This window comes from Nesoenas mayeri (genome assembly GCF_963082525.1).
Source record: "Nesoenas mayeri genome assembly, chromosome: 17".
NCBI lineage: Eukaryota > Metazoa > Chordata > Aves > Columbiformes > Columbidae > Nesoenas > Nesoenas mayeri.
This window is the reverse complement of record NC_137565.1, coordinates 12753755-12765948: the sequence shown is the minus strand read 5'-3', so window position 1 is coordinate 12765948 and position 12194 is coordinate 12753755. Positions and strand designations below refer to the sequence as shown.

The 12194-nt window shown below is 43.0% G+C and overlaps 1 protein-coding gene across 6 annotated transcripts in view; it reads right to left on the bottom strand.

Annotated features, from left to right (window-relative positions):
- Positions 1-12194, bottom strand: part of MTMR3 (myotubularin related protein 3) — an 80922-nt gene that overhangs the window by 57194 nt on the left and 11534 nt on the right. The window lies entirely within an intron of this gene.

The window sequence follows — 12194 nt, the reverse complement described above, 5'->3', positions numbered from 1 at the left end:
AGCTCCATCACACACCAAGGGTTTCAACAGCATTCAATTACATACATTATGAGCATCTAGTATGAAGCACTGAGGTGTTCAATGGACTAGTTCGTTCTGTCATTCCTCTACAGGCACAACAGTGGTGTTTTAGAGCCGGCTGACTCTCTGATGTAATTTTTTAAGCTTGTTTCTAAGTCCAGAAGCCCTCCAGCTACTCCAGCAAGGCAGTACGCAACACAACCGCCTTGTTCCCATCTTGAAAATAAAGGCAGGAACAATTACAATTTCTACAATCCTGTTTCCAGACTACCCAGGGAGGCTGAGCACAGTCATGGCAACTCCCTCAAATCTTTTCTTTATACAACACCTTCCATAATACTGAAAATACACAAACTTGTCAGTTTACACTGAAGCTGCACAGACATCCAGAGCCAGGAAAGAATTTACTTGGATTAACAGAATACGCTTCTTCCAAAAAAACTAAACAGCGTGAAGCCCAAGTTAAATACATTTAGGCATTTCAGAGAGGCACACCAAAGAAGGTTCTGTGGTTGTTTTTAAGACACATTTGTGTATCAAAACACTGAGTTTCAGTTAGAATTGAAATTAAGTTCTGCACTAGACTGCAGCTTTGTTAGTGAAACAAGGTCTGACATCCCTCCAGTTAATATTTATTGGCCCTTCCTTCTCTAAAGTTAAAAATCCATGGATCTAAATGTTTGAGCTTCCTTAGGAAGATATTTGCCTGTATGGTAACTGTGTCTCCTTTGAAACCCCTGTTTCGATGGCAAAATCAACCACCTGGAGTGTGTTTCTCTAGGGAACATGGATTTCCTACCTGCTCACTTCAATCACCTACAGGAAGGTCTCTAGAGCAGATTAGTTTTTACCAAAAAGAGTAATTACTTCAGTAAACTATTTGATACGTCCGCACATATAGGCAAATGTATTCCTACAGCAATTCAACACTAGAAGCACTTCATCTACAGCAACCTTTGTTTCTAGTGTTGAATTATTGTAGAAATGCACTTGCTTGTACACACAGACATTTATGGCCTTGTCAGCTCTAATGGGACTACCTAGAACACATTTTTTCCCAGAATTTGGTTTAGTGTGGATTCACTCAAGTCAGGCAAACCTCAATTTGAAACCTTCCTCGCTTATTTTCCCTAGAGAAACTCATTGATATTGGCAAATATAACAAACCCTGAGAAGGGAGAACATTAATAATACAAACAACACAAGAAGTCATCTAAGTGTTTTAGCCTTTAGAGCACATTCACTCCTTCCCTGTGTGACTCAAAACAAACTTAGTTTACTAAAGAAGACTTGGTTGTAATTAAGAGATAAATCATTTTAAAGGAACTAAAAGTTTAGGCTTTCCTGTTACCTAAACAAAATACAGCCACATTACCTGTACGTATGGTAGAAGTGAGTGCTGTTCAACAACTAATTCTTGAGGCATCAGGGAATTTTCATTTTAAATATAGTTTAATCCAATATTTAAAAAATACGTGAGTTTGTATGCAGGAAACTTTGGTTATTCACTTGAATTTTGTTGTGCATTTGAATCATTCTCAGTCAGACTCAACCTTCCTTTAAAGAAATACAACACAGCTGTATATCCATCCTTATGGGAAATTTCGCATGTCCCCTTCAAGTTGTATTTTATACAGATATGCAAGAACAAGCGCATTAGTCCACAAGCTTGCTTAAAGGTCTGAAAATAGCCCAAGTTACACATTTGTAGCACAATTCTTAGCTGTGACCTGCAGATACCAACCTTCAACTAAATGCACAGGAGCATTTCATAGTAAAAATTAAGATCAACTAAATTCATCTATTTTTATTCTTTATCCTTCAATTTGAAATACCCTCTGGTAAGTGACTCAGTAGCAAAACCAAGACTGTATTTACCAAACATGCATTTAGAGATGTTTGTCTTCAACCTACGATGATAAAACACTCACGTCGCATTTGCTTAGATTTGAAAAGTGAATCAGGAAAGTTTGGGGAACGAAAAAAAGGAGCAAGAGGTTTAGTACTTAAGTTTGGGGTCCTAATTTATTGCTTTGCTCCTGATGAAATTAAATGGCAAAAAAACCCTGACCTCAAGTGACATCTCGTTTCACGATGTGTAAGTGGATGGAGCTGCTGGCAACCCATGAACACAAGACTGGGTTTGCTCAGGTATTCAAGGATCTCCTTAAAGATCTTATGAGGTGCGAGCCTTGACCAAAGTCCAAACCAAAAAAGGGCAGGAATGTCTTTCCTTCCCGTAACTATAAAAATCAAAGCTGCCTGCAGGAAAGCTTGCACCAGGTCCAGCAGGACTCAACTCCAGAAAGAAACTCCAACTCAACACCAGAGATTTCTGTGCTCTTAGTCACAGAACAAAACTCAATATCCACATACAAAAGCACAGAAGTTGCTTCTGCCCCTTTAAGTCCAAATGGGAAAGTATTATAAAGAAAGATAGATACATATGCAAAAAAAATCAGAGTATGAGTCGAATGGGACAAGTGAATATCAGTCCAACTCTCTACTTCACAGAATCCCAGAATGTCAGGGGTTGGAAGGGACCTGGAAAGCTCATCCAGTGCAATCCCCCCATGGAGCAGGAACACCCAGATGAGGTTACACAGGAAGGTGTCCAGGCGGGTTGGAATGTCTGCACAGAAGGAGACTCCACAATCCCCCTGGGCAGCCTGGGCCAGGCTCTGACACCCTCACCCCAAACAAGTTTCTTCTCAGATTTAAGTGGAACCTCCTGTGTTCCAGTTTGCACCCATTGCCCCTTGTCCTGTCACTGGTTGTCACCGAGAACAGCCTGGCTCCATCCTCCTGACACTCCTCCTTTCCATCTTTATCCCCAGGAATGAGTCCCCCCTCAGTGTCCTCTTGTCCAGCTCCAGAGCCCCAGCTCCCTCAGCCTTTCCTCACACGGGAGATGCTCCACTCCCTGCAGCATCTTGGTGGCTGCGCTGGACTCTCTGCAGCAGTTCCCTGTCCTGCTGGAACTGAGGGGCCACAACTGGACACAAGATTCCAGGTGTGGTCTCCCCAGGGCAGAGCAGAGGGGCAGGAGAACCTCTCTGACCTACTGACCACACCCCTTCTAATAAACCCCAGGATGCCACTGGCATCCCTAACACTGTTTCAATTAGATCAAGTTGCTGAAAGACACATCCAGCCAAGGGCTGAATATCTCCAAGCGTATTCTTTCTAGACGACCTGTTCCAACATTATGGTTAGAATCTTAAGTTCAGAAAACTACTCAAAGGCAAAGGAAGCCTCCACACTCTGAGCAAAAACTGGGGAACACAAGGATAAGAACAATGTTCAGAATACTTAAGTCTACCTCACTTTTATTGTTAGTTTTTATTTCAAGTGGCTATGCGGTTGGTGTAACAAATCTGCATGTGAAGACAAATCTAGAAGCAATATTCACAGCTGAGATGAAAAAGGCATTTGCAATTTCGATAATAAATAACAGCTCGCTGTAGGAACCACCTCAGTACTCAGGCCTTGTATTTCTGAAAGAGCCCGCATGTGGTTTTATACATCTAATGCCAAATAACAGCCAAATGCCTTTCCTGAATCAAAGATTACATCTTTATGTAGGAAAGCTCACTCGACAAGCTTCAATTAGTCTGTCAAGCAAGTACAAGGACCCAAGGTATGTACGTTTTAATACAACATCTGTGTCATCAGCTTGGAAATACAACATCTCTGCATTGTTTCAGGTCCAGCTGACAGAACGGGTTTGAAATCTTCCCCGACGGTCGACGTAGTGGAATAACCACAGAAATCCAGGCAGCAGCACTCCCAGCTAAACCTCTGTGTTCGGTCTCAACAACTGAACACTTGACGTGAACTGATGATGTTCTTTTTTCCAGCTACCGTTACCACAGATGCTGAAAAACTGACCTCCTGAGAACAGGTCCAAATCAATGGTGTGTTTTGGTATTTTGCCAACTTTCCAGCCAGCACCGCCACCAGTGGGGCAGGGACACATCCAGTTCCCCACCACTCACACCTTCCAGAGCAAGGCACTAATCCCTCAGCGCTTCTACAAACACCAAGTCATTTAAGAACTTATTGGGCCATCTGGAAGCTCTAGATTTCTTCAGGTGTCCTGGCTTTCTATTGCAGCCTCTGCTTAAAATGACCTGTGGGTACGAGCTACTGATGCCAGCGCACTCGCAGCAACAGTCAGGGGATCAGACAGTTCATTAGGCATTTGAATATCCAGTCATCATTCCTCCCCCAAACAGCTTAATCTGATTATATTCGTTTATTGGCTCAATTGCACAGCACAGATAAGCCTCTTTTGGAGGGAGCTGAACGCCCTGGCGAGCCTTCGGAACAGAACAGAGCTCACATTTGGTGGGGCAGCTTGGTCAACAGCAACAGCCGTATTTAAGAACTCTCCCTCGATCCAAAAGGTGTCCACGTAGCCAGTTCCCACAGCCTCCTTTGAAACAGTCAGCCCTAAAGCTAGGGGCAGAGTTGTACAGTTTTATTATTTTGAACATAACGTTAGTGAAAATCCTTTAGCAAGGTAGTGTAGGAGAAAGATAAGGACTCAGCAAAACAAGTCGATTCAATGTGAATCACGCTAAGCCATTTATTACAGAAACAAGTCTCCTTATATACATAACTATATTCTAATCACGTGTCCACGCTCCAAGCATGGATTCGCTAAATGAGTATCGTGGGCTATCCGTGCTCTGGAGTCTTATTGATGATACGTCCGATGATTCATGCCACACCAGGACCCCGGTGATTGTGGAACACCCCTCTTTCTCACAGCAGATTCTCTTCTTAGCTTCTCGAAGTGGCCTTGAGATACCTTTGAGCCTGACTAATTCAACAACAGATCTTTATCTATCAAAACCCCTCCACAAGGTAGGTAAAGTTTCTCCCCTTTAAAGTTTTCTTGCGGAGTAGCATATGGCAGTTCAAGCTGGCAAAACTACACACATGAGGGGAAAGAGTACATGACACTAACTTGTATAGAATCATAAAATCATCTGGGTTGGAAGAGATCCTCAGGATCATTGAGTCCAACCATAACCCAACTCCAGCACTAAAACCATGGCCCTATGAACCTCGTCTAAATGCCCTTTAAATCTCTCCAGGGATGGTGACTCCAGCACTGCCCTGGGCAGCCTGTTCCAATGTCCCACATACCTTTGGGGAAGAAAATATTTAAGGGATATTCAAATTTTACACCTGCTCAAACTACATAAATGCTAAAACTAGAAACCCACCAAGGTTCAACAGGCTCCTGTACCAACATTTTTATACAAACCAGGAGCAGCTGTCCTTCAGCAAAATGCCTTCCCCTCCATGCGCCTTCATTGCTGCAGGTGCCCCAATTTATCTGCCTGAGCACTCAGGGCTGAACATCACCTTTCTGCACAGCCATCCAACCAACAGCCATCCACACCAAGGAAGACCTTCATCTGCCTCTGGGCACAAGTTATTTCTCCAACAACTTTAGAATCAGGCCATTTTGTTTAAGCCATGAAAGAAAAAGCCATGGAATTCGTTTTAAAGTCAGTACGTGTAACAGAGCACATGTCACCTGCCTCAGCGAGACACCACTGCCATGCTGACTTGGTCTGCCGTGGCTTTAACTCTTGTCTATCTTATCAAAACAATGTCAGAAGTCTTATGCAAGTTCACCTCTAACACACTCCTTATCCTCTTAGGAGCAATTGAATGAAATGTGAGTTAATGAATACCACAGTGGGAATTATTTCATTATCCCCATTCTCAGCTATGATGTCAGACTTGAGAAGCAGCCAGTGACACTTGCTCAGGCTCAATCAGGGGCTACACCAGTGGCGCTCACGGCAAAAGGCTCGCAGGGTGCACCGACAGCCCCAGCAAAGCTGCACCGAGAGCAGCCTTGGGGAGAATTAGAGCAGTAAGGGTGAGGAACACAAGCTGCCACTTTGCCTTTACAGAAGGGAGGATGGCAGAAAGGTTTTTAGCAGCATCCATTTAATGTACAGGCCTGGTACAGGTATGGAAATCACTGCAGGAACAGCATGTCAGCTCATTTTCCTCTTGCCTTATCTCCAATTTTACAGAGTCCCACATCTCCCCATTCCAAGTTACCACCCATTTCCAGTACCACCTTAGTCAACGTGTCTCTTGCACTCCATGAGAAAGCCAAGACACCTTGAAAAGGCAGTCTGAAGCGAGGTACAGGTCCTCCACCAGCCATTGGCAATTCTGTCTTGAGGCATTCAAGGCTAGTTCACTGCCACTTGTAGTTAAACTAACCACTACAGAACCTGGTAGCAAGGAGAACAAAAGCAAGAAAGACCTCCTCAGCCCAGCAGTATCTTCCTCCAGGTCATCAAGACATCTGCCTGCAATAAAAAGCAAGCTTCAGATTGCCTGAAAAGACCATCTAGATCTGCTAAGGAGACCAGGCAGTTTAAGACCACATTTAGAGAGATCATATTTTATTAATTTCATAACCATTAAAATCCATCCTCATTGCTATCAGGACTTCAAGTAGTTTCACTCTTGGGATACATGTTCCCTCCATGTATTTCCTTTACATTCAGCAGTCAGGAGCAAGTTCAGAGACAAAAAGCAGCAGACATTTGAACAGTTCATATCAATCCATTATAGAAGCTTCTAAGTATTCCTTACCGTGTATTCTCCTCTAACAGCTTGACTGATACAGAATTAACTTGTGCACAAGCAAGCTAAAAACCTAAGAAAGAGGAAAAGAAAGCCTGGGAGACCAAAGCTAGAAGACTGACTTCTCCTGCAGATGGAAAACTAGAAACATCTTCCTGCCATGTCATAGCCAAGGAAAGAGCCCAAGGCAAGCTCTGCAAGCAGTTTTCTTTACGTGGACTGCAGAAACAGAGGTACGTTCTCTTTTGAAGGGCTCAGACTTTCCCATAACCTGCAGCTTGCAGTCACTTCTGAACAACCACGCGTTACCGAGTTTGCGTAATGCTTGAAAAGCAAAGGATAATTGCACCATACTCCAAATCACAGCAAAAGGAACACTACCTTCATGCCTTGTCTGTGCTGTTCTGTCATTCTCACGAGTGTGCACATGGAAGATGTATTCCTCTTCGAGTCCTGGTGTCGCAATTACTTTGTCACAAATACAACGCTGAAGTACCTTCAGAATGGTTCAGTCGATATGATAGCTGCCATGGGGGAATGGGTTCAAATTGCAACACAAGAGGCTCCACTTAAATAGGAGAAGAAACTTGTTCCCGGTGAGGGTGGCAGAGCCTGGCCCAGGCTGCCCAGGGGGGTTGTGGAGTCTCCTTCTCTGCAGACATTCCAACCCGCCTGGACACCTTCCTGTGTAACCTCATCTGGGTGTTCCTACTCCATGGAGGGATTGCACTGGGTGAGCTTTCCAGGGCCCTTCCAACCCCTGACACTCTGGGATTCTGTGATAATGCCATTAAGGTATACTCGACTCTAAACCCACTGTTGTTCTATAAGCACTCACCTTAAATTCTGCAATAACTGCTCAAAATACCTATATTTAAGATAGAACACTAATCCATGGCAGTATCTGTAAAACTGAGAGACAATCCAGTAGGATACACTATCAGAAGCTGGCTTGGGGGCAAGTTTCTAGTTTCCTAGAAGCTTCTGAACTGGTGTGGAACAGCATCAACCTCCAGCTCTGCCAAGGAACAGCATCTCCCAGCACAGGAAGAGCATCTGTGTGCAGGCGCTGCCTGAGTTTAACGGATGGTCTGCACTCAGAGCTGCGCAGAAAGGCTCGAGGTGCTCGCTCCGTGGTGCCCATCACCTCGCAGCAGAGCACACAGCTGGGCTTCAGCCCACACAGCCTAAAGGTGAACACAACACCACCGAGGGAGGCAAGAAACAAGCTTTTGAGACAGTACGCAATTTAATAGGGTAATGGGATAGAACTAATACCCTCACTTGTGAGGCCAGAAGCCTTAATAATTCTGACTTGCACAGTGATAACTGTCTCATGTGCTTATATTCCCCACTGAGTCAGAGCGGTCCTTACACAAGACATCAAGACAAAGCTCTTCAGAGCTGTGCAGTGAGGTTTTATGACGCTGTATCTACGCTCTTTCTACAGCAGCGCTGGTTATTCAAGCTGTCGTGCCAAGAACACCGTCAGAGCCACCCGCAGCCAACAGCGCTCCATCATCTACCCTTAGAGCCACAGTGCGCACCAGCCGCACACAAAAAGTGCCCTACAGCCCTCACCTAAAGCCAGACCTTGTATCTTGTCGACTTTTAAAAGAAGGCCCACATGAGCAGTTCTTACTTATTTTGGACATCCACTTCAGGAGGTTTGGTGGGAGGACAGGACAGCCATATCCAAGTGTCCTTAACCCTGCAGTTTCCAGTTTAAATATGTCTAGATAGAATCACTAGAAGGAAGCAAACCATGGCACCCAGACTCATTCATCAGTAATTTAAAAAAATGTAAGCGGACAGCAAATTCTTTGGTGTTCAAATGCAAAGAACAAGCAGCTCACCAGATATTCCCTATATTATCATAAACAGCTGTAAAGACACTACATTCTTCCCAATCACCCCAGCTTTTTGGTAGAATTAAGTAGCTGCCTAAGTGAGAGTCAGTTATAAAGTTGTTCTGTCACCACTGGTATTTTCTCAAAGCTTAAAAATTAAATCAAGTATTCCACTACTGGAATTTTCATCACCAGGAAGTTACAATCATGCTTATTGCATTATGGTTATTGGTTTGTTCTCCAATATAACTCAATCAGTTCAATACTCTGAGTTAATTATTATTGTTTAACCAAGGTAAATGCAAACAGAAACTTGAAAAGTATGAAATAAACAGCAGGAAACCAAGCTCCACTGCTTAAAGATAAACTGAATACTTCAGTATTGCCTGCAAGCATCAGGGACATTCTCCCACAGCTCTAACACGCATGAGAAGTTTAAAGCTCTGAACTGAGCTTCAGAAAACAGGCACATGAAAATTATACAGCAAGATAAAGACTGACTTTTTACTGTACCCAGACACTCATGATTGGCAATGAAGAGAAATGTTTTCATACATAAAAAAGAACTAGAAACTGGAAGGATATTCTGTCAGACTTTTGATTCAGCAATAAAGCATAAACAAGCACAAATAATCCTCTGAAGAATCCATCAAAACTCCAGAGATCCTTGTTCTCTAGAGCTGCTTCTGCACTGATCAAAAAGCACCTTCAGTCCTACTCTTCAACTGAGGGAAAGCAGACCCAGCATCAAGGAGCTGATGAAGGCAGCAGGAAGATTCAGCCTTATTTTACAGAAGCGCTACCAGTTGCCAGAAGTTTCACTGACTTTGGCTGACGAGGCTGAACTTGGAACTGCTCAAACAGGTACCTCATTTGAAACTATTATAGTTTGAGATGTTCAAGCTTTAGAGGAAAAGCCTTTGAACTTGACAGTGGAAGTGACTTCTACAAACAATGAGCTTCACTCAGCAAGAGCAGCATGCTCAGGAAATGAGTGAATAGACAGCTAGAAAGAGTCATTCAAGTGGCAGTCTCCATGAGCCGAGCCAGGACAAAGTGCTTTTTGTTCCTCCTCTTGAGATCTTGACAAATCAGAAAGAGATTCAATGTGCTAGCAAGCTGGGTTCTGCCTCGCAGAGCGAGACGCGATCCGCCGATGCTCCGCAGTAACTCGCACCCGAGCAAACAGCAACGCGTGTGTTCTGGTTTCCTTGTATGAAATTTGAAGCAAATCAGGCCTTTTCAGCACTACAATGAGCTGACAGAAAATCATTTTGCTTACAGTCAAGATAAAGTAAAACCTCAGAAACAAGAGCTAGAGGTCCTAACTGTATAGGTATTGAACACTATGAATAACTGAATTTTTAGTCTTGTTAGAGCCAGGAGGAATATCTGCCTGAGTACAGTCACCAATGGAGGTTTTACTGCTTCTAGAACAGGCTCTGAAATACACACATTTGTGTCTGGTACATTTTTCGTTTAACCTTGCTAAGTTCACCAGCATTATGTTTGGCAGGTCAGTGACCAAACCAGAGTTACTGAATAACTTTACAGTCTGAAGTTTCAGCGCACTCGTTCTCACTCCTGAATTAAACACACAGCCAGCGGAACATCCACAAATCCAACAACCCACGAGGACTGAGCACATTTTACCTGTGGAACACACACGAGCGTTTACCAAGATAGCAAAACTCAACATAAATGCTGAACAAAAACTGGCAATTCAACTGTTTTAGTTAATTAATAAAATAGTCCTGCGGCAAACTTTCTACATAAATCCCCAGTACAACTCCAGCAGCACCACAGGTACACAACCCAGAGCCAGGCAAACCTGCTGTGTTCTGCAGGTGACAAATCCAGTTTGACTGAGATACAGAACAGTTTCAGGAGTTGCATTTTTGATGGGTAAGTTGAAAATCAGTAGTAACGTCTACCCTTTCAACATTTAGGCCTCTCTGTACCAGAATTTCAGCACCAACAGCCCAGTGCCATACGGCAGACAGTATTTTCAGCTCCAGGGTTGCATGATCCAACCCTACTACCCTGTACCTGTCCCAGACCACAGTACAGGCTGTTGTAAACCAACAACTTCCCTTTAGGACAGAGACTGTTTCACCTACAGAAGATAAAGCACTGCAGAAGTATTGTTAAATGCTTTACTTGCAGCAACCTTGGTCTAGAAGTATTGTATTAAACCTCCCCATCCCTCAGAATATACCAGTCTAGAAATGCTGAATGTAGCACTAAGACTCCAAGTTAAACTCAGAAGATACAATGGGCTGAAGACTGAAATGAGGTTAAGTTGCAAGTTTCTACCTCAAATCTGTATGCAAGGGGGGCTGTGTCACTTTTGACAAGGAGCTAAAGTACTGAAAGGAAGAACCACATTTGAGCTGTGATGAACTCACCTAAACTCCCATCCCACCAGCTCAGTTTGAGCAACATTTCTGTGAAAACTTTACATCAAGCAACCTCAAAAATACTAAGGATATCATTCAAGGCTACTGTTTTACACATAAAAAGCCCACCTGCTACATCTCCCTTTGAAAATTCAGTGAGGCTTGAAAGTAGGGCAAACCTAGCTAAATAAATTAGAAGACTTATTCTTTACGTCAGAATTAAAGCCTCCAGACTCTTCCATTCAACATATTTCATCATCAAGCACTTCATTTTTAAGTTATTCCAGATACCCAACATATATTATAGTATTCATACAGCCTATTTTGTTTAGACAAGGCATTAGTAAGGGCTTTTCCCCATTCCTCCGCAAAAAGAAACTGTAAAATTGACATCCAATATAATGTAAAACACATCACCTCCAAGCTAAAGCTGAAGTTAAATGCTCCTCATCTCCCAAGGATTTGGACAAATATCCAGAATTTCACAGGCAAAAATACTCACCAGCAGACCAAGTACCAAATCCTAATTTAGAAGCTCAACACTGTACTTAAGAAACAAAACAGAAGAATGGAAAAGGTCTAACAAGATGGGCACAGCTGGTTTTTTGCCACAGGTCACATTTACTTCTTTCTGTTAAGGAAAAATCTTCCCTACTCGGTAAGTTTAGAGTGACACACACCTTGATAATTCAATAACCGAGATCTGGAGATTAGGACATGGGTGAATAATCAGGAGCTAACTCTTTAAGCAAATGCAGGTTTTAACAAGATAAATTCCTATTATATACCTGCAGAGTTTAAAGGTTACAAAAAGCTCTATGTCAGCACCAGGCAACAAGCTTTTTATAACACAGCAAAGATGCTCTGAATGCCACGTGGAGGCTGAGCTGTCACTCACACAGCGCAACCTGTGGATCAAAGCTTCACACTAAGATTCACAACTTTCTCTTCCACATTCTTATATGCAATAAACTATCAGTATGTTGTTTAAACTCCTCAAGTTCTGATTAAAATCTCAGAAAAAAGAAAAAAAGGTTAAAGTATCCAAATCACTGGCATGATTTTTGAGGGGTTACAAGTGAAACGGCTCTTCAGAAGTCAGCCAACAAGCAGCAGATCCTTCAGACAGCTTTCAACCCATCACATTTGTTTCAACACGTACAAACTCTGCTAAATCAAGTCTTTCAACAATGCTTGGCATAAAGTCACCCAGGGGAGACCACAACGGCAAAACCTGACTAATTGCTATCGAAATACGGTGCTGGTTGGGTTTTCTTCTGCAAACATGACGCAT